Raw genomic sequence first — 22,394 nt, 5'->3', positions numbered from 1 at the left:
AGGATGAGGGGCGCCCGGGTGGCTCACTGGGTTGAGTATCTGACTCTTGATTTCGCTCAGGTCTCTGTCTCAGGGTCCTGAGACTGAGCTCTGCATCAGGCTATGCACTCGGCACGGAGTCTCCTTGTCCTCCCCCCCCCTCTTTCCCAACCCTCACTCTCTTTTTTTCCTCTCCTCTCAAAATTTTTATTTTTTATTTTTTTAAAGATTTATTTATTTATTTGACAGATCACAAGTAGGCAGAGCAGCAGGAAGAGAGAGAGGAAGGGAAGCAGGCTCCCTGCTGAGCAGAGAGCCCGAAGCTGAGCTCGATCCCAGGACCCTGGGATCATGACCTGAGCCAAAGGCAGAAGCTTTAACCCACTGAGCCACCCAGGTGCCCCTTTTAATAAAATCTCTTTAAAAAGATTTTATTTCCTTATTTGAGAGCATGCAAGCGGGAGCAGGGGGAGGGGCGGAGAGAGAGGGAGAAGCAGACTCCCTGCTGGGTAGGGAACCCATCCCAGGACCCTGGGATCACCACTGAGCCGAAGACAACACTTAACTGACTGAGCCATCCAGGGGCTCCTCAAATAAAATCTTAAAAAAGAAAAGAGAAAGTAAAGGTGGCAGGATCAAATGGTGATCGTTGAAGATTCCCTGAGCTGAAGTTCCTTTAACTTGGACTGAACACTTCAATCAGAATTAGAATCCCTTGCCAGAAATCGATGTTGGGATCCACATCCTGCCAATGGTTAAATTTCTCTGTGGTGTCAAAGTTCCAGACAGACCTCCAGGCACTCCCAGGCTCTTTGAAAGGATGAACCAGAGCATCAGAGAACATGAGCACACAATTCACACAAGAAGAAACTGAACATTAGGAAATAGTTTTTTGGAGAAAGGGTTGGAGCTCACTCATAAGCAAAGAACATTAAATTAAAACTGACACAGAGGTGCCATTTCTCACCTATTCCATTAGCTACAATAATAAAATTTAATAATGGGGTGAAATTTGTATGTTTATACAGTACTTTTTATTGTAATGTATATTGTTACAATATCTTGCTAGTCAACCTGGCCATGAAATGATCAACTCTGTTTTAATTATCTCTTTCTATGGTAATACAACCCAAGCTGTGGGTAGGCGAGTACACCTTAAACTTACACAGTGTTAGGGTGCCTGGGTGGTTCAGTCAGTCAGGCATCTGCCGTTGGCTCAGGTCATGATCCTGGGGTCCTTAGCAAGGAGCCTGCTTCTCCCTCTCCTTCTGCTGCCCCCCCTGCTTAGGCTCTCTCTCAAAAAAAAAAAAAAATTGTTTTAAATTTTATTTATTGGGACATCTGGGTGGCTCAGTCGGTTAAGCCACTGCTTTCAGCTCAGGTCATGATCCCAGGATCCTGGGATCAAGTCCTGCATCGGGCTCCTTGCTCCACAGGGAGCCTGCTTCCCTTTCTGCCATCTGCTTGCTTGTGCACTCTCTCTCTCTCTCTGATAAATAAATAAAATCTTAAAAATAAAAAAAAATAAAATTTTATTTATTTATGTGACAGAGATTACAAGTAGGCAGAGAGACAGGCATGGGGGTGGGGGGAAGCAGGCTCCCTGCTAAGCAGAGAGCCCCACACAGGGCTCAATCCCAGGATCCTGGGATCATGACCTGAGCCGAAGGTAGAGGCTTTAACCCACTGAGCCACCCAGGCACCCCTCATTTTTATTTTTTAAAGTAGGCTCCATGCCCAACATGAGACTTGAACTCACAATCCTGAGAACAAGAATCACATGCCCTTACTAACTGAGCCAGCCAGTTGCCTCTAAAGTTTTAATTTTAAGTAATCTCTACAATCCAGTGTTGGCCTTGAACCCTCAACCCCAAGATCAAGAGTCATGTGCTCCAGTGACTGGGCCAGAGCCAGCCAGTGCCCCCAAGGGCTCTTGGTTCTTTAGTGGGTAGTTCCAACTGCCCTCAGCCTCCTTTACTGGCAGGACCCTTTGCCTCTAAACTGAGTGATATTTTTAGGAGAAGCTGCTCCTTTCATATCTGCAATAAGTCAGAGTGATGTCTCCCTGAGCAGGGCCTTTTCTTAAGCCCTTCAAGTTACTCCCATGGTCCAAGGGAGAACTAACAAAGCAATTTTGACACCTATTTGCCCCTCTAAAGGGTGATCCTGAAACAGAGCGCACAACTTTACAACACAGCATGAACCACTGGCTGCATTCCCTATGAAACACACAAATCTTTGGATGACAAGGAATGTCTGCACAAGACTTTGTTCATGATAGCCCAAATGGGGAAAGTCTCCATCATCTGGAGGAGAATGGATAGACAAATGGCATGTCCATACAAGGGAACACCTTACAACAACAAAAAATAAATGAGCCATTGAATACCCATCACATTATGAATGAATGAATCCCACAGACAGTATGCTGAAGGTAAGAAACCAGATATAAGAGATCACACACAGTGTGACTCCATTTACATGAATTTCTAGGACAGGGATGGGGGGTGAGGACTGACTTCAAAGGGACATGAAGGATGTTTGTGGGGATGAAGCAAATGTTCTGTATCTTGGGCAGATTAAGTGTTACATAGGTTTATATATTTATCAAAACTCATGAAACTATAGGGGGCCTGGCTGTCTGAACTTGTACAGCATGTGACTCTTGATCTCAGGGCCATGAGTTCAAGCCCCATGTTGGGTGTAGAGATTACTAAACAAATAAATAAACTTAAAAAAAAAAACGAAAAACCTCTTCAAACTATACACTTAAAATCTTTATGTTTTGGGACACCTCGGTGGCTCAGTTGGTTAAGCAGCTGCCTTCGGCTCAGGTCATGATGCCAGCGTCCTGGGATTGAGTCCTGCATCGGGCTCCTTGCTCAGCAGAGAGCCTGCTTCTCCTTCTGCCTCTGCTGCAACTCTGCCTGCCTGTGCTCTCTCTCTCTGACAAATAAATAAATAAATCTTAAAAAAAAAATCTTCATGTTTTACAGTGACTTTCCAGATAATACAACGACACTAAACTCATATATTTCAATTGTTACTGTGAATGTAATGGGCTAAATGTCCCAATCAAAGGACACAGGGTATCAGATTGGATAAATAGCAAGACCCATTGATATGCTGTCTGCAAGAGACTCATTTCAGACCCAAATCCACCTCCAGATTGAAAGTGAAAGGGTGGAAAACCATATATCATGCTAATGGACATCAAAATAAAACTGGGGTAACAATCCTTATATCAAACAAATTAGATTTTAAACCAAAAACTGTAATAAGAGATGAGGAAGGACACTATATCATAATTAAAGAGTCTATCCAACAAGAAGATCTAATAATTATAAATATGTATGCCCCTACTATGGGAGCAGCCAATTATATAAAATAATAACACAGTTAAAGAAACACATTGATAATAATATGATAATAGTAGGGGACTTTAACACCTCACTCACTGCAAGCAGAATATCAACAAAGAAATAAGAGCTTTGAATGACACATTGGATCAGATGGAGTTCACAGATATATTCAGAGCATTCCATCCCAAAACAGAACACACATTCTTCTCTAGTAGGCATGAAACATTCTCCAGAATAGATCACATGATGGGTCACAAATCAGGTCTCAACCAATACCAGGCATCATTCCCTGCATATTTTCAGACCACAATACTTTGAATTTTGAACTTAATCACAAGAGGAAATTTGGAAAGAACTCAAATATATGGAAGTTAAAGAGCATCCTACTAAAGAATGAAGGTCAACCAGGAAATTAAAGAAGAGTTTTAAAAATTCAAATGACAAGGAAAACAAAACTGTTCAAAACCTTTGGGATGCAGCAAAGGCAGTCCTAAGAAGGAAGTATATAGCAATACAGCCTTTCTCAAGAAACAAGAAAGTTCTAAAATACCCAAACTAACTTTATACCTAAAGGAGTTGGAGAAAGAACAGCAAATAAAGCCTAAATCCAGCAGGAGAAGAGAATTTTTTTTTTAAGATTTTATTTATTTATTTGACAGACAGAGATCACAAGCAGGCAGAGAGGCAGACAGAGGAGGTGGGGGAAGAAGGCTCCCCACTGAGCAGAGAGCCCAATGTGAGGCTCGATCCCATGACCCTGAGATCATGACCCAAGCCGAAGGCAGACACTTAAATCACTGAGCCACCCAGACGCCTCAGGAGAAGAGAATTTATAAAGATTAGAGCACAAATCAATGAAATAGAAATCAAAAGAACACTAGAATATATTAATGAAACAGGTTCTTTGAATTAATAAGATTGATAAAACCCTAGTCAGACTTATCAAAAAGAAAAGAGAAAGGACCCAAGTAAATAAAATCATAAATGAAAGAGGAGAGATCACAAGCAACACCAAAGAAATACAATTATAGTAACATATAATGAGCAACTATATGCCAAAAAATTAGGCAATCTAGAAGAAAGTGATGCTTTCCTACAGACATATAAACTATTGAAACTGAACCAAGAAGAAGTAGAAAACTTGAACAGACCCAAAACCAGCAGGGAAATTGAAGCTGAAATAAAAAATCTCCCAACAAACAGGAGTCCAGGTTCAGATGGCTTCCCAGGGGAATGCTACCAAACATTTAAAGAAGAATTAATACCTATTTTTCTGAAACTGTTTCAAAAAATAGACATGGGGGCCACCTGGATGGCTCAGTCGTCCCAGGATTCTGGGATCAAGCCCTGTATTGGGCTCCCTGCTCTGCAGGAAGCCTGCTTCTCCCTCCTCCACTTCCCCTGCTTGTGTTCCCTCTCTGGCTATGTCTCTCGCTGCCAAGTAAATAAAATAAAAATCTTTAAAATTTAATTTAAAAATATTCTCAGGGACACCTGGGTGGCTCAGTTGGTTGGATGACTGCCTTCGGCTCAGGTCATGATCCTGGAGTCCCGGGATCGAGTCCCGCATCGGGCTCCCAGCTCCACGGGGAGTCTGCTTCTCTCTCTGACCTTCTCCTCGCTCATGCTCTCTCTCACTGTCTCTCTCTCAAATAAATAAAAATAAAAAATCTTTAAAAAAAATAATAAAATAAAATAAAAATATTCTCAATACATTATATGTTAATAAAAATTTTTAAAAAATTCTCACCAAGATACTAGCCAATAGGATCCAACAGTACATTAAAAGGATTATTCACAATGACCAAGTGGGATTTATTCCTGGGCTGCAAGGGTGGTTCAACATTCACAAAGCAATCATTGTGATATACTACATAAATAAAAGAACCATATGATCCTCTCAATAGATTCAGAAAAAGCATTTGACAAAGCTCAGCATCCTTTTCTGATTCAAACTCTTCACAATATAGGGATAGAGGGAATATACCTCAATATCATAAAAGCCATATACAAAGAGCTCACATCATTCTCAATGGGGAAAAACTGAGAGCTTTTCTTCTAAGGTCAGGAACAGGACAGGATGTCCATTATTGCCACTGTTGTACAAAATAGTACTAGAAGTCCTAGCCTCAGCAGTCAGAGAGCAACAACAACAACAAAATAAATAAATAAAGGGTATCTGAATCAGCAGAGAAGAAGTTAAACTCTCACTCTTCGCAGATGACATGGTACTCTATGTGGAAAACCCAAAAATCTCCACCACAAAATTGCCAGAGCTCATATAGGAATTCAGCACAGGGGCAGGATACAAAATCAATGCACAGAAATCAGTTGCATTTGCATACACTAAAAATGATGCAGAAGAAAGAGAAATTAAGGAGTCTATCCCATTTACAATTGACCAAAAACGATAAGATACCGAGGAATAAACCTAACCAAAGAGACAAAAGATCTGTACTCTAAAACTATAGAGCACTCACAAAAATTGAAGAAGACACAAAGAAATGGAAAAATGTTCCATGCTCATGGATTAGAAGAACAAATATTTTTAAATTTGTCTATGCTACTTAGAGCAATCTATATGTTCAATGCAATCCCTATCAAAATACCATCAACTTTTTTCACAGAGCTGGATCAAATAATCCTAAAACTTGTATGGAACCACAAAACCAAATAGCCACAGGGATATTGAAAAAGAAAACCAAAGTTGGTGGCATCACAATTTTGGACTTCAAGCTCTATTACAAAGCTGTAATCATCAAGATAGTATGGTACTGGCACAAAAACAGACACATAGATCAATGGAACAAAATAGAGAACCCAGAAACAGACCCGAGGGTCTTTGGTCAACTAATCTTCGACAAAGCAGAAAGAATGTCCAATGCAAAAAACAGTCTCTTCAACAAATGGTGTTGGGAAATTTGGACAGTCACGTGCAGAAGAATGAAACTGGACCATTCTCTTATACTATACACAAAATAGACTCAAAATGGATGAAAGATCTAAATATGAGACAGAAATTCATCAAAATCCTCGAGGAGAACACAGGCCATAACCTCTGTGACCTCGGCCACAGCAACTTCTTGCTAGACACATCTCCAAAGGCAAGGGAAACAAAAGAAAAAATGAACTATTGGGACTCCATCAAGATAAAAAGCTTTTGCACAGCAAAAGTCAATAGAACCAAAAGACAACTGACAACCGACAGAATGGGAGAAGGTATTTGTAAATGTCTTATCAGATAAATGTCTAGTATCCAAAATCTATAAAGAACTCAACACCCAAAGAACAAATAATCCAATGAAGAAATGGGCAGAAGACATGAACAGACATTTCTCCAAAGAAGACATACAAATGGCCAACAGACACATGAAAAATGCTCAACATCACTTAGCATCAATCAGGGAAATACAAATCAAAGTCAGAATGAGATACCATCTCACACCAATCAGAATGGCTAAAATTAACAAGTTAGGAAACGACAGATGTTGACAAGGATGAGGAGAAAAGAGAACCCTTGGACAATGTTGTGGGAATACAAGCTGGTGCAGCTACTCTGGAAAACAGTATGGAGGTTCCTCAAAAAGTTGAAAATGGGGATACCTGGGTGGCTCAGTCAGTTAAGCATCTGCCTTCGGCTCAGGTCATGAACCTGGAGTCCTGGGATCGAGTCCCACATCAGGCTTCTTGCTCAGCGAGGAGCCTGCCTCTCCCTCTGCCTGCCACTCCCTCTGCTTGCTCTCTTTCTCTTTCTGACAGATAAATAAAATCTTTTTTTAAAAAGTTGAAAGTAGAGTCACCCTACAACTCAGCAATTGCACTACTGGGTATTTACTCTAAAGATACAAACACAGTGATCCAAAGGGACACTTGCACCCCAGTGTTTATAGCATCAATGTCCCCAGTAGCCAAACTATGGAAAGAGCCCAGATGTCCATCAACAGATGAATGGGTAAAGAAGATGTGGTATAAGGGACTCATGGGTGGCGCAGTTGGTTAAGCATCTGCCTTCAGCTCAGATCATGATCCCGGGGTCCTGGGATCGAGCTCCACATTGGGCTCTCTGCTCAGCAAGGGGTCTGCTTCTCCCTCTGTCTGCTGTTCCCCGCTTATGCTTGCTCTCTGCCCCCACCTATAATAAACAAATAAATAAATGAAATCTCTAAAAACAAAAAAAGACGTGGTATGTGTGTATATATATGCAAATACAATGGACTATGACCCAGCCATCAAAAAAATCAAATCTTGGGGCGCCTGAGTGGCTCAGTGGGTAAAGGCCTCGGCCTTTGGCTCGGGTCATGATCCCAGGGTCCTGGGATCGAGCCCCACATGGGGCTCTCTGCTCAGTGGGGAGCCTGCTTCCTCCTCTCTCTCTGCCTGCCTCTCTGCCTCCTTGTGATTTCTGTCAAATAAATAAATCTTTTAAAAAAATTAAATCTTGCCATTTGCAACAACATAGATGGACTAGAGGGTATTATGCTAAGGGAAATAAGTCAGTCAAAGGAAGACAGTATGATTTGACTCATATGTGCAATTTAGGAAACAAAACAGAGGAGCGTAGAGGAAGAGAGGGAAAAAAAGAACAAGACTACATCAGAGAGGGAGACAAACCATAAGAGACTCTTAATCATAGGAAACAAACTGAGGGTTGCTGGAGGGGAGGGAGGTTGCGGGATGGGGTAACTGAGTGATGGCATTAGGGAGGACAAGTGATGTAATGAGCTCTGGGGGTTACATACAATTGAATCACTGAACTCTACCTCTGAAACTAATAATACACTGTATGTTAATTAATTGAATTAAAAGAAAAGAAAAATCTCTATGTTTTAGTGTATCTAATTTATCTGCAGGGTAATTTGGCCCCCAAGGTCAATCAGCACTGGCTGAAGACATTTTTGGTTGTCACCGCTGGGGGCTGCTATTGGTACCTGGGGCAGAGAGGTCAGGAAGGCTGCTACCTGTCCTACAATGCACAGGACAGACCCCACAACCGGGAATGATCCGGTCCACAATGTCCATGATGCCAGCAGTGTGTCATCTCACTGATCTTTGGGATTCAGTGTAGGAGGGGGCCTCTATTTTGTCTGCTTTCCAGAAAAAACTAAACAGCAGCTCCTTGATATCTCGATTTTGCAAGCTTACAAACAGCCATTTTTAATCTTCCAGAATAGAAGCCGCATTTCACGGCTTATCTAAGGGAATTGAGACTAACCTCGCTTGCCTGTTGTGATCAGAGAGCCTGGGGGGGTCTCGTGGAGGGAGAGCCTCGGAAAGTCCGGCTAGAGGAGGTTGGAGCGTTTCCTGAGAAGTCAGTATTAATCATCTGAAGGTAAAGGCGATCACCCCGTCCCACAACACTTTTAAATAGAGAAGACTAGACAGTCGGGTTTGCGGAGGCTGGGGTGGGGGAGTCTGGCTGGCTCAGTCGGAGAAGCACAGGACTCTTGATCTCAGGGTCACAAGTTTGAGCCCCATGTGGGGTGCACTTAAAATAAATAAAACTCAAGGGGCAGCCTGGGTAGCTCAGTTGGTTGGGCAGCTGCCTTCGGCTCGGGTCATGATCCTGAAGTCCTGGGATGGAGTCCCGCATCGGGCTCCCAGCTCCATGGGGAGTCTGCTTCTCCCTCTGACCTTCTCCCCTCTCATGCTCTCTCTCTCTCATTCAAATAAATAAATAAAATCTTTTAAAAATATATAAATAAATAAGTAAAACTCAAAATAAATAAAACTTAAAAGAAAAAAAGGGGAACCTGGATGGCTCAGTGGGTTAAGCCTCTGCCTTTGGTTCAGGTCATGATCCTGGGGTTCTGGGATCGAGTCCTGCATTGGGCTCCCTGCTCAGGGGGGAGCCTGCTTCTCCCTCTCTCTCTGCCTCTGCCCCCAACACGTGCTCTCTCTCTCTCTCAAACAAATAAATAAAATCATTAAAATAAAAAACTTAAAAGAAAAGAAAGACAAGCTTGGGGCGAAGAAAGCTACACTAGTGGAAAATGAACTAGAAAGAGGAGCCCGTGGAGACAGAAAGCCAGAGGCAAGGGTCCAGGTGCCAGCTGCCGAGGCAGCCAGCCATTCTCACCTCCCACTCCAACCCCAGGAACCTTCTCCAGCACTTTATTCCCCAAACACCAACTCCAGACTTCTCTGTCTGGCATCCTGGACTCGGTTTTGTTTTTTTTTTTCTTTTAAAGATTTTACTTATTCATTTGACAGAGAGAGCAAACAAGCAGAGGGAACTGCAGGCAGAGGGAGAGGGAGAAGCAGGCTTCCCGCTAAGCAGGGAGCCCGATGCGATGCGGGGCTAGATCCTAGGACTCTGGGATCATGACCTGAGCTGAACGCAGGTGTTTCATCTACGGAGCCACCCAGGCGCCCCCTTCCAGACTCATTTTTGCACGGCTTCTCAGCACTTCAGGTATAAATACCATTTCACCAATTACATCTACTGCTCTCTGGAAGCACAGACAATACCCTCCTGCTCTTAGCTCCTCCAAGATTATCAGTGGTTGTTTATACATACATTTGTGTCCTAATGGTGGCATAAAAAAATGATAGGGAGGACACTGTCTTTGTTTAGGGAAAGACTTGGTACGCGTTTTAAAGAAAGAAGAGGTGCCTGGGTGGCTCAGCTGGTTAAGCATCTGCCTTCAGCTCAGGTCATGATCCCAAGATTTGGGGGTCAAGTCCCACATCAGGCTCCCTGCTCAGCAGGAAGTCTGCTTCTCCTGCCTGCCGCTCCCCTGCTTTTGCTCACTCCATCTCTCTGACAAATAAATTAAAAAATATATATATTAAAGAGAGATGAGACCCCAGATGCCTAGGTCTGCAAGCGCTAAAGCAGTGAGAACACAGCCGAATGCTCTACACTGAAAATTGAACCAAAAACTTGGAGCTGGCAGGGCGCCTGTGTGGCTCATTGGGTTAAGCCTCTGCCTTTGGCTCAGGTCATGGTCTCAGGGTCCTGGGATCCAGCCCCGCATCGGGCTCTTTGCTCAACAAGGAGCCTCCTTTCCTCCCTGCCCCCCACCTGCCTCTCTGCCTACTTGTGATCTCTTGTCTGTCAAATAAATAAATAAAATCTTTGAAAAAATTTTGGAGCTGGGGGACACCTGAACAGCTCAGTCAGCTGAGTGTCTGACTCTTGGTTTCCACTTAGGTCACAGTCTCAGGGACATGGTCTCGATCCTGGGATTGAGCCCCGTGTGGGGTTCCACGCTTGGTGTGTGTGTGGGAGGGGTGTTTGCCTAAAGATTCTTTCCCTCTGCCCCTCCCCCACTCTCTGGTGCTTGCTCTGTCTCAAATAAATAGATACATCTTAAAAAAAAAACAACTTTTGGAGCTGGACAAGGAAGAGAGGAGAGAAAGGCTGAGCAACGTGAGGGGCATTGGGGCCTGAACTGTGGAAACAGCAGGGCACCTTCTGGGAAAAAATTTCCCTGATAGGACTTTAAAGTTGTTCCTGTTTCTACAGTGTCGATCCCTGCCCCTCCCCAACGTTTCAGGGGCGACATCTGTGTGAGTGGTTGGTTTACTGAGAATTCAGGGGCGAGGGATGGTTCATGTCTCTACTCCAGTGGGACTGTGAGAGAATCCCTGGCTCAAACCAGTCCAGCCAGGAGTGGGGGGACCACGCGAGGGGACTACATCGGTTGACCAGGATGGGGCTCTTTGTCCATGAGCAGTCAGGGCCGGAAGACAGGCTTTCTGAAACACCAACAGTCCTCCAGGTCCACTCCTTACCCTCCTGGAAAGACTTTTCCTTTGGCGGGCTTCTGGGTCACCACTCTGTTCCGGTTCCTCTCCCCACTCCGGGCTCAGCTCACCCCTTCCCAGTCCCCGCCCACTGCCAGGCTGTCTCCTCCTCTGATCAGCCCCTGGATATCAGAGGAAGGAGAGCCTCCCTCCTCTCTGCTGGGACCTTCTCTAGGCCCCTGGTTCTTAACACCGGGTGCATTCCGACAACTGCCACATTTCCATCAGTCTAAGGCTCTCCCCTAAACTCCAGGTGCACTTAGCCAATCGCTTACTTGACACCTCCCTTGGATGTCTGAGAACCGTCCCAAACTTAAAACATCCAAAAACAAGCTCATGGCCTCTCCCTTCAACAACTTCCTTCTCTTAGCCCTCCTCTTTGCCGAAAGTGGCAGGTGTAACTCCTTCCCATTCCTCAGGACCCAAATTCAACTCTCAGCAAGTCCCATGGGCTCTAACTCCAAATCACAGCCCTGATCGACCCCTTCTCTCATCTCCCACTGTCCCACCCCAGGGCGGGCTCTTACCAAACGCTGCTCTCCCGCTGCCATGGCTGACGCCGAGCTAGGCCCCTGCTTCTTCTCCAGCTCCCCTCCGCCGGGTCTCTGCGCAGTAGCCTCGGACACCTTCTCGGACACAAGTGAGAGCGAGTCACTCCCCGGCTGAAACTCCCTGAATGGCCCCGTGAACAGGAAATCCTATTGATTTTGATCATTCCTCTCTTCTCAGCACTTAGCACAGCACCTGGCCCCCATTCATAGGACTTTGATGAGCAAATGAATGACAGCTTTCCCAAGTCTGCTTCCCACAAGAATTCCCACCCGCTTCTGACTTCATGCTTTCCAAGCATCCTTCTTCTTTTTTTTTTTTCGTCAAGATTTTATTTATTTATTTGACAGAGAGAGATCACAAGTAGGCAGAGAGGCAGGGAGACGGGGGGGGGGGGGGGGGGGAAGCAGGCTCCCTGCTGAGCAGAGAGCCCAATGCGGGACTCCATCCCAGGACCCCAAGATCATGACCTGAGCGGAAGGCAGAGGCTTTAACCCACTGAGCCACCCAAGCACCCTTCCAAGCATCCTTGTGATTTAGCCTCCTGAGTACCTCCCAACCAGCTAGGGGTGTCCTGGGAGACACATGTGACCGATAACAATGTCAGTCATCGTTAACCTTTATGTGGGGTTTCCTATGTCCTCTGCACTGTTCTAAATGTTTTGCGTAAGTCACAATAACCCTATGATGAGATAAAGACGAACATTCCCGCTTCAGAGGTGAGAAAGACGAGGCCCAGAGGGTCCAAGTAACTTGCCACAAGGCACACGGCTAATAATTGGTAGAACAGGATTCAAGCCAGGCCCTGTGCCTCCAGAGGCAAGGTTCTCTCTCTTTCTTTTTTTCTTTCTCTTCCTTCCTTCCTTCCTTTCTTTCTTTCTTTCTGACAGCTTTATTGAGATATCATTCATGTATCTTCCATTCACCCATTTAAAGTATATCATTCAATGCTTTTAGTATATTCACAGAATTGCACAACCCGCACAACAACCAATTATAAAACATTTTTGGGAACCAAAAAAGAAACCCTATCCTTCCTAACAGTCCTGGGCATTTTCCCCCACCTCCGCCCCTGGCCTCAGGCAACCACTAATCTACTTTCTATCTTTATAAACTGTCTATTCTGGACATTTCATATAAGTGGAATCGTACAATATGGGATTTTTGTGACCAGCTTTTTCACTTAGCACAATGTTTCCAAGGTCATCCACGTCATAACATGTGTATATATCATTCCTTTTACTTATATTTTATTTTATTTAAGTAGGCTCCACATCCAGTATGGAGCCCAACGTAGGGCCTGAACTCACGACCCTGAGATCAAGATCTGAGCTGAGATCAAGAATGAGACACTCGGGGCACCTGGGTGGCTCAGTGGGTTAAGCCGCTGTCTTAGGCTCGGGTCATGATCTCAGGGTCCTAGGATCGGAGTCCCGCATCGGGCTCTCTGCTCAGTGGGGAGCCTGCTTCCTCCTCTCTCTCTCTCTGCCTGCCTCTCTGCCTACTTGTGATCTCTCTCTGTCAAATAAATAAATAAAATCTTAAAAAATAAAAAAAAGAATGAGACACTCAACCTACTAAGCCACCCAGGCGCCCTTTCATTCCCTTTAATTGCTAATAATATTTTATTATTTGGAGAGATCACATTTTATTTATCCATTTGTTTATTGATGGACATCTGAGTTGCTTCCACTTTCTTTGGCTATTACGAACAATGCTGCTGTGATGGTTTGTGCATAAGTTTTTGTGCGGGTGTTTTCATTTCTTGTAGTTATTACCTAAGAGTGAAACTACTGGGTCACATGAGATACGGAGACAAGTTTCTTCCTTTCCTTCCTTCCTTCCTTTCTTTCTTGCAGTGTTTTTTTTTTTTTTTTTTATGATTTTATTTATTTATTCGAGAGAGAAAGAGACCTAGAGAGAGAGTTCACAAGCAGGGGGAGGGGAAAAGGGAAGAAGAAATGGACACCCCCCCCCCCAACTGAGCCTGGAGTTTGATCCCAAGACCCAGAGATCACAACCTGAGCAGAAATCAAGATTTGGATGCTTAGCCATTGAGCCACCCAGGTGCCCCAGATTTTTTTTTTTTAATTTAAATTCAATTTAGTTAACAGAGACAAGTTTCTTAAATGCCTCCCTGTGTAGCCTCCTATAGTGAAGGAGACTATGAACCAAATGATGGGTTTGCTGTTTACATCAGTCTTGAGATTCTTAATACAGTGGACACCTGCCTGGCCTTCTGGTCGACCTAAAACCCAAGAGTTGAGGGGGTCCACCTCTGAGAATGACAGAGAATGTCCCCAGAGGAAAAACTTGCCAGTTATGGATTCCTTATGTCAGATCATTCCCCGACAAGGCTGATGCCACTTCCTTTTTTTTTTTTTTTTAAGATTTTATTTATTTTGACAGACAGAAATCACAGGGAGGCAGAGAGGCAGAGAGAGAGGAAAGGAAGCAGGCTCCCTGCTGAGCAGAGAGCCCGATGCGGGGGCCCCGGGATCATGACCTGAGCTGAAGGCAGAGGCTTTAACCCACTGAGCCACCCAGGTGCCCCGCCACTTCCTTTTTTAAAGGGAGAAATGAGTCCATCTGTTTTCCTGCACCTTTTCACCCATGGTCCTTTCTGACCAAGGGCAGAAATTTGCAAGGGGACAAATTAGTGTCTGTAATGTGCTGTCAATATGGAGGCATAGGATATTTCTATTTTTAAAAATCGGACCTTTAGGGGATCAGGTGTAACAGAAATCTCATCAATACGTTCCCCAGCTCTTCAGCGCGTGCTCACACGCCCTTACCAGCCCCTCAGGAGTGAGGAGGCTGCGTCTGCTCGCTCAGAGTGGCGGGTCTTTCTCCCTCAGGGAGCTTGCCTCCGCTTCCAGGAGCAGGATGTGCAGACGGGTGGAAGTTCGCTATGGAATCGGGTGGAAGTTCGCTATGGAATGGGCAGGACCAGCAAGCCTCGGAGGAGGAACAGAAAGGTCTGAGGGGCGATGGCTTCGGGACTCGCCTGAGGGCACCCCCTGATACTTCCCCTTCCCATTTCTCTGCTCAGCTCCTGACAGTCCTTCCCGGGTTGGTGATGTCAGATACCTGAGCTGTCACTTGTCTTTCTGCATGGCCATCTTCCCCACCTCAGGGGGCCAGCCTCAGGGGCCTGCTGGTGCATTAATGGCCCTGTGACCCATCTCAGCTAAGAAACACAGGAGCCTCCCTGGGAAAACATTCTGCCGGGGCTCAGAAGACAGCCCTGCGGCTGAGCGGCTCGTCTTGGGTGTAAAGGCCGACCAACAAGGTTGTTGCCTTGGTTTTGTTTTGATTTTATCATGGGTGTGGTTAGTGTGTTGTTCGGTGCCCAACGAACTTCAGTAATCCCTGAACGTCTTTACTGGTCTGAAGTTCAGAGCTGTTTGCACTTCCCATAATAAAGCCTTGAATTAACTCCCTGCCTTTCCTTGGGGTCCTCGCAGGGCTTTTTACTGATGACTTCCCTTCTGCCAAGGACATCTCAATGAGATGGGCTGCTGTCAGTAAGATCATATCCGTATTCCCGAAGGCAGAAAAGTAGGACCACCGGGCTAAGTGGTTTTGCTCGAGATCACATAATAAATAAAAATTTTTTTAAGATTATTTATTTATTTATTTATTTGACAGAGATCACAAGTAGGCAGAGAGGCAGGCAGAGAGAGAGGAGGAAGCAGGCTCTCCACGGAGCAGAGAGTCTGATGCGGGGCTTGATCCCAGGACCCTGGGACCATGACCCGAGCCAAAGGCAGAGGCCTTAACCCACTGAGCCACCCAGGTGCCCCACATAATAAATAAATTAATCACACACAGGTTTGCTCAGGCTGTGGGGTCGAAGCTGAAAATAAGCCCTAAGCTTGGCAGTCATCACACCCTTCCCTTAGTGGGAAACCTTAAGCTGAGTTTTCCAGGGAAGGGGGCACGTCAACAGGGAGTGGTTGTCTGTGACACACACCCTTGGGGATCCCAACCGACTCTAATATGCTCTTCCAGTTTCTAGACTAGAAGGGAAAATCTGAGCCTAACCTGAAGGTCCAGTATGCAGCTTTCTTTTCTTCATCCTTGATAAACGGCCAGGCTGTTCCCGGTTATGCCAGGGGCAAAGAGTTGCAATTTGGCTAAAGCTGTCCATCTGTAGGCAGCAGATTTGAGAACTGAAAAACTGATTAAGATTAAATATACCTGATTAGGGGAAGGAAGGAAGGAAATAAGAAAGGAAAGAAAGGGGTGCCTGGGTGGCTCAGAGGGTTAAGCCTCTGCCTTTGGCTCAGGTCACGATCCCAGCATCCTGGGATCAAGCCCCACTTCGGGCTTTCTGCTCAGCAGAGAGTCTGCTTCCCTCTCTCTCTCTCTGCTGCCTCTCTGCCTACTTGGGATCTCTCTCTGTCAAATAAATAAATAAAATCTTAAAAAAAAAAAAGGAAAGGAAAGAAAGAGAGAGAGAACATGAAAAAAAGAAAGGAAGAAAGAAAGAAGGAGAGAGAGAGAGAAAGAAGAAAGGAAGGTAAGAAGTTAGTTCAAACAAAAAACACACCACAGAGTTTATTTTCTAGTCAGCATTGTAATACTAGTTGCTTGATATAGGTCATAATTTTCTAGATAAGAGTAATGCATAACTGGCCATCTAGGAAGAAAAATATGTTCCTAAAAGATAAGCATTTGAATTTCCTCTTCCCAATGCATTCTCAATAGGGGTAATATTGCCCCTAAAGGGGAAAAGAGGAAATTGGTTCTTGGAAGATGAAAAAAAAAAAAATCAGACATAACTGTGAGCCTTTAAAGCTCAATTAGGCCCAACAAAATCTTATTTCTTAATCTTTAATTTTCATCATCAAGAAAAATTTGAATTCCATTTACTTTTTCTCTTTTGGGGCAAAATAATGAACTTTGGGAAAGGTTTAAAATGCCAGTCTATGGAAAAGTTTGCTTTCTCCTACAAAGCCTCCATCAGTCATGGCCTACCCTTAGCTCTTATCTTTTCTAGAAGTCTTAACTATTAATTGCAAGTCAGACTCCCAGGGTCATGTCATTGGAATTAGGGCAGTCCGTCTTGCATAATCTGGAGGTCGGCATCCTGTTGGGATTTGTCCTACAGAGATACTGAGCACTGGGGAAAAACACGTCTGTCTCTGTCTCGTGGCTCAGGCTGAGTCTATCCCCAGTGCTTCCCAGCAACGTGGTTCTCTCCAGTGGTGGCTTCTACCAGCAAGTGGTTAATTTCAAGAACGTCATAAAAGCAACCTTTGAAAAGGAAGGCGGGAGAAATCTCTTAAGTTTTTTCTTCTTTAAGATTTTATTTATTCATTTGAGAGAGAAAGAGAGAGCAAGAAAGAGGGAGCACGAGCTGGGGCTGGCGGGGAGGAGCAGAGGGAGGGGGAGAAGGAGGCTCCCCCCGCCCCCAGCAGGGAGCCCACTGACATGGGGCTCCATCCCAGGGCCCTCCGATCATGACCTGAGGCCAAAGCAGACGCTTAACCAACTGAGCCATCCAGGCGCCCCTCTCTAAAGTTTTGTTCCTGTGCCAACACTGAATCACTGTGAGCCTCATTGTTTAAAAGCAAGTATATGTCCCCAAATACTGGACCGTAGAAACTGCAGACTTAGGACCTTGCTGGCTGCTGCGTCCCAGGGGGCTGCTAGTCAAAGGCAGCACCGCAGATCCCTCGGGTGGTTGCCTGCTGCGGGGTAGGTACGGAGACAGAGCTTGGACTCCAAGATCCCTGCCTGATCCCGTGAGAAAATATATGTGAAGATGATTCGAACTGCAGAGTGTATCACGTAGATCACAATTCCCCCTTCTAACTGAGTGAATGAGCCACACGAAGGAAGCCGGGTTTATTTATGGACGATGACCAGAACCCTGCCTTGATTTTAACCACAAAAAGTTAAAATAATCGGTGGCTGTTTATAAAACCCTTTTTCTATCTTTGGGCGACAAGGCCTTCATGAGAGCCGTGATGTATTATCAGCTGTTGTCCCGCCTGGCCTTCCGCAGCCTCGTCTCGCATTGCTGGCTGCTTACTTATTTTTCATTGCGATCCTGTCCTTTCTTCTTGTGTCCATAGAAACTGCCAGTAATGCAGGGGCTTGTCCTTCCATGGGGCCTCTAAGATTCCCACAGCTTTGCTCTGAGCCCCAGAGCTTTCCCCCCTTAAGCCAGAAATAGAGCTAGTGTATCTGTTGGCGGTGTCCTCTAACACAAACCAAAAGTGTCCCCTTTTCCATCTGAATGCCTCTTACCACACGTCCCGCTGAGAGGACCCTTGCTCGGAATTTGGCTGTGGGGGATCAGAGGCCTCACACTTTGATAAGCCGGCTAGTCAGTCATTGTGCAGAAGGCTCTGTGCCCCACGTAGAAAGGCACAAGTACTGAAAAGCCCAGCTTTGCTATCAGGCAAAGGATAGGCCTTAAATGTTTTTCCTCATGCTTGTGCCCTTTAAGGGTTTGGCTGACAAGGGAATTTGTGAGAAAGTTCTTAGTTTCTTCGATGCACTCAGCCCTTCAGTGTTCTAACCGCTCCTGAGACAGAAAGTTTGAGGATTGTGTGGGGCAGAATGAGATAAACACTTCCTGGCTCTGGGACCCATCTAAGCCCCGGCTTCCTCATCCCTGAAAGTTGGAAAACCATGGAACCTTCTGGTTGGCTTGCTAAATGAGACCATGAGGCAATGGGCAGGAGATGCTAAGCACGGCACCCAGCACATAGTCAGTTCAAGGTCCGTGGGGCTCTTGGGACTCTCAGGGAAATGGGGAGCTGAGTGAGAAAGGGGAAAAGCCTGCTTTGGAAGAGAAAGAGCCAAGTTAAATGCCACACAGAATTTTACAAACCTTACGTTAAAAAAAAAAAAAAAAAGTGATCACATTTTTTTTTTTAAGATTTTATTTATTTGTTTAAAAAAGAGGGAGAGACCATAAGCAGGGGGAGTGGCAGGCAGAGGGAGAGGGAGAGAAGCAGGCTTCCCACTGAGCAGGGTCGGGGGCTCGATCCCAGGACCCTGAGATCATAACCTGAGCTGAAGGCAGACGCTTATCCCATGGAGACACCCAAGTGCCCTGATCACTTTATTTTTTTTTAAGATTATTTATTTATTTATTTGAGAGAGAGAGAGAGTGAAAGAGAGCATGAGAAGGGAGAAGGTCAGAGGGAGAAGCAGACTCCCCGCAGAGCTGGGAGCCCGCGGACTCGTGACCCAAGCCCAAGGCAGTGGCTTAACCAACTTAGTCACCTGATCACATTTATTTTTTTTTTTTTTAAAGATTTTTTTTTTCAATTCAAAAAAATTTCATTTTTTTCAATAATGAAATTTTCTGGGCGGATACTCAGGAAACTTGTATATTAGCTTCCCCGAGGGAGGGGGCCTGGGAGAAGCGGACAGAGCTAGGAAGGGACCCATTTCTCACTGTAACCTTTCATTTTCTTTGGATTATTTACGTTGCTTGTATTACCTATTCAAAAATAGGGCGCCTGGGTGGCTCAGTGGGTTAAGCCGCTGCCTTCGGCTCAGGTCATGATCTTAGGGTCCTGGGATCGAGTCCCGATTCGGGCTCTCTGCTCAGCGGGGAGCCTGCTTCCTCCTCTCTCTCTGCCTGCCTCTCTGCCTGCTTGTGATCTCTCTCTCTGTCAAATAAATAAATAAAATATTAAAAATAAATAAATAAATAAAGACAGTTGTTTGGATGGTCACGTTGGATCCTGAATTTAGGGAGTATTTTCACAGTAAAGCTAGTTCTCTGCAGCCTGGACTAGACCCTTATAATAAGACACGCGGGCTCAGAAAGGCGATCTGATTCCGCAGCAGGATTCACAGCTCCCAAGGCCGAGAGCCCTTCCTCCGTGACGGGGGATGCCGGGGCCGGGCAAAGGCACCCTGTGAGATCTGAACTCTGCACCGCAGATCATTCCCAACATTCCCCATTTGCCAAGCCCACATTGCTGACATGCCCGCGGGGCTTAGGTTCTCTGCTTTCCCCCTGAGCAGACATACTTGAGGTCGCATAGCTTCACCCTCAGCTTCTGGAGGGTCCCCAGGACAGGCCAGAGATGACAGCGAGCAGAGGCCGTGCGAGATGAGCAGGGATCCCTTACTGCATTCTCTCCCTGGGCTGCTGGAGTCCACTGTCTTATTCCCTAAAACCCACAGATCTTATATTTATCCACGATCGACTTGGTAAATTTAAACCTCCCCGAGTCCTAAGATGCACCTGTTCATGGGATAAACAGGGCCGTCCATTGCCGCACGGCTAGACCGAGTGTATATATAGAGCGAAGACAGCTCACTCCCTTGCCATCAATCTTCCGTCGAGCAAATGGGTATTTTTTTTAAATAATTTTTTTTTAAAGTTTCCATTTATTTATCTGACAGAGATCACAAGCAGGCAGAGAGGCAGGCAGAGAGAGAGGAGGAAGCAGGCTCCCTGCCGAGCAGAGAGCCGGAGGCAGGGCTCCATCCCAGGACCCTGAGATCATGACCTGAGCGGAAGACAAAGGCTTTAACCCACTGAGCCACCCAGGCACCCCTGCAAGTGGGTATTTAATCACCGCAGTTGAAGGACTCTGTGACCTCAGGAACACGTTCCAGCTCTTAACCCAATGTCAGAAAGTTCCCGCTTGGATCGAACCCCAGTGCACGGCGCTGGAATGTGTCCAGTATCCAGTAATCAGGGAAAGTGGTGGTGATCACCTTTTGCATGCTTGAAGACACTGATGAGCTTTGGTCCCTCTAACGCTAAATGAAAGCCCGTCCAAGGTCTGTCTTCTTCCATGTACATTCAGTTTCTAACCCCTCAGTGGCTCCCGAAGTTCAGGTCGGCTTGGTCTCCTGTTCATGACCCTAGACCCAGGCCAGAGGCTCACAAAGAGCCTTCCCTGAACAGACCATCCGGAAGGACCCCTGATACGGCATCTCTTCCTCTTACTGTCATTTCTCGCAGGCATCCGACGCGCCTTGGGAGCCAGGCACCCGCCTGATCCATATTCAGCCTGTGTGTATACAAGCACGCTTTTATAAATCGCGAAGAGATATTCTCCACTGGACATTCCTGAGTATCAGAGTGAGTGAATAAAGACGTTCCCTTCTGGCCTCTAGGCAATTCCGGTATTTTTATTGATCTGAGCTCACGATGGTGTTTACAGAAATTTCCTTTTCCTAAAGCCCAAATGCTTGTGTTAACTTGGGACTGGATTCTTTTTTTTTTTTTTGGGGGGGGGGGGGGACTGGATTCTTGAGCAGAGCCCAAGACTCAGGAGCTTAGGGGTTGATTCCTAGCCCCAGAAAGGCTGCCAGCAAGATTTAGAAGCGCTTTGGCGCTCTGAGCAGGAGAATAGAGACGGCATCAGTAAACTTCTCTGCGTTTTATGACAGGGTAAAGTCTCATAGAACAGTCAGCCCCACACAGAAGGAGGAGGAGGACCAGGACAAGGAGGGGGTAGGGGGAGAAACTGGAAAAGCAAAAAGCATTAGAATTAATTAACAAGCAATCCTATCTTGTTTTTCAGATAAAAAGTAAGCCTAACGAAAGCAAGAAAATGTACATTATTTTATTTTAAAGATTTTGTTTATTTATTTGACAGAGAGAGACACAGTGAGAGAGGGAACACAAGCAGGGGGAGTGGGAGAGGGAGAAGCAGTCTTCCCGCTGAGCAGAGAGCCCCATGCAGGGCTCGATCCCAGAAACTTGAGATCATGACCTGAGGAGAAGGCAGACACTTAAGGACTGAGCCACCCAGGCGCCCCGAAACTGTATGTTACTAACGAGTCTTCACAACACACTGCCGTTATTATGACTGGAGGCTCTGAAGCTTAGTTGGATGAGATAAATTGTGCCAAGTGCCTAGCACAGGGTCCTAAAACGTAGCTGGCGCTCAGTTCAAGTTGGTTCTCTTCCTCATTATGTTGTTCATAACAAGCAGTGTTCAAGGAGCAATGGACCCAACATGACTCCGGTTGCCAATTAAAACCCTGAGCTGTACTGTCATATAAAACACAGCCAGTAAAGGGCATCTGTGGTCAGACTGCACAGGGAAAGTTAGTTGTTCTCAGTGACTGTCTGGTTTAGGTTGTCTGGCCACCTTGGGAGAGGTTTTGGGGGTGACAATGGATCCCCACAACCAGTCTTGCTTCTCCCAGTCCTGACCGACAATTAACGTAATGTCATGGTCCAGATGTCATAATAACAGTAATAATAATAACACTGGACATTTCTTAAGAGCTTACTGAGGGCCAGGTTCTGACTTAAACACACTACATGCGTTATTACATTTAGGCTCCTAAGACAAAATGTTCAGACGCTGAGGATCCTTGCCAGAGGCAGGACACCACAAACCTTGCCGCTGAACCATCTAAATCTGAAAAACTTTGAGAAGAGAGAATAAATTCCATAGCGTTCTGCCCTTAGGCTGTAAAACTAGAAGAGTCTAGCGGAGATGGAAGACGTATTTCACACGAGAAGGCAGGAAAAGTGCAGCTTTGGGGTTTATGAAATAAATGGAAAAAATATTACTTCTGGTCTTCTGTAACCACGAGGGATTGAAACCTGTGGTTAAAGGTTTGGGGGTTCGGGGCCCCCTGGGTGTCTCAGTTGGTTAAGCATCTGCCTTTGGCTTGGGTTGTGATCCATCCTGGGATGGAGCCCCACATCGATGGGGAGTCTGCTTCTCCCTCTCCTTCTGCAGCTCCCCCTACTTGCTCTCTTTCTCTCTCTCTCTATCAAATAATACATAAAATCTTTTTTCA

The sequence above is a fragment of the Mustela nivalis genome (genome assembly GCF_964662115.1).
Source record: "Mustela nivalis genome assembly, chromosome: 17".
Taxonomy (NCBI): domain Eukaryota; kingdom Metazoa; phylum Chordata; class Mammalia; order Carnivora; family Mustelidae; genus Mustela; species Mustela nivalis.
Note: the sequence above shows the minus strand (reverse complement) of the source record.